This window comes from Pleurodeles waltl, unplaced genomic scaffold (genome assembly GCF_031143425.1).
Source record: "Pleurodeles waltl isolate 20211129_DDA unplaced genomic scaffold, aPleWal1.hap1.20221129 scaffold_39, whole genome shotgun sequence".
Taxonomy (NCBI): Eukaryota; Metazoa; Chordata; class Amphibia; order Caudata; family Salamandridae; genus Pleurodeles; species Pleurodeles waltl.
In genome coordinates this window covers 8,930,900-8,931,633 of record NW_027150097.1, presented here as the reverse complement: position 1 = coordinate 8,931,633, position 734 = coordinate 8,930,900, and the positions used below count along the sequence as shown (strand labels likewise).

The 734-nt window shown below is 45.8% G+C and overlaps 1 non-coding gene across 1 annotated transcript; it reads right to left on the bottom strand.

The window, feature by feature from the left end:
* Window positions 1-360: 360 nt before the first annotated feature.
* On the bottom strand, window positions 361-443 carry TRNAL-UAA (transfer RNA leucine (anticodon UAA)). Its single transcript has one exon. It is a non-coding gene; the product is annotated as a tRNA-Leu (tRNA).
* Between the last annotated feature and the right edge of the window lie 291 nt (window positions 444-734).

The following is a 734-nucleotide window of genomic DNA, read 5'->3' as shown; positions in this document are numbered from 1 at the left end:
ACGATGCAACACACCCCTCCCATGCCCTGAATACAGAAGTTAAAAACCAGCTGTGATTGGGACGCAGTGGGACCCTGGTGCCACTGAACCTTCTGCACTGTGAACCTGCTGAACTATTGACAGCTGTGCTTTTGATATGTAGGGTCGAAACCTTTATCTCGGCCCCTCTATCACGATTTCTTGAAGATGCTGTGATTTCCTGCTTTACCGATTTACTGCGATTTAGCCAACTTCAGGCAATTAGTGCAAGCAACGGACAATAGATCTTATCGATAACTTACAGAAACTGTTGACATTGTTTTTGATACGGGTGCTTGGAAAAAAAAAGTCCAAAAATGTATCCACCTCGCGAAAGACGCTGGTCAGAAGTGGGATTCGAACCCACGTCTCCAAGAGAGACGGCGATTTAAACACAGCGCCTTAGACCACTCGGCCATCCTGACACTCTTGACACCACACTGATGGCTCAATTTCCAGCTTATAAACCAAAATGAGTGCCATGTACTGAGTGAATGTTGTTTAATGTCCTTTGTATTTTCAATTCCAGACCTTCCTGCTCAGGGAAACAGTGGGATCTGAAGCTGATGAAGGAGAGAGGATGGATCATCCTGACAGTGAATCCGGTGATGACTCCTACTAATTCTCAATCATCAACTACATGGGGTGTGGACATGCAGAAGTTTGAGCCAGTGCACATGGCCGGTGGTGACTGCTACTAATTCTCAATCATCTAC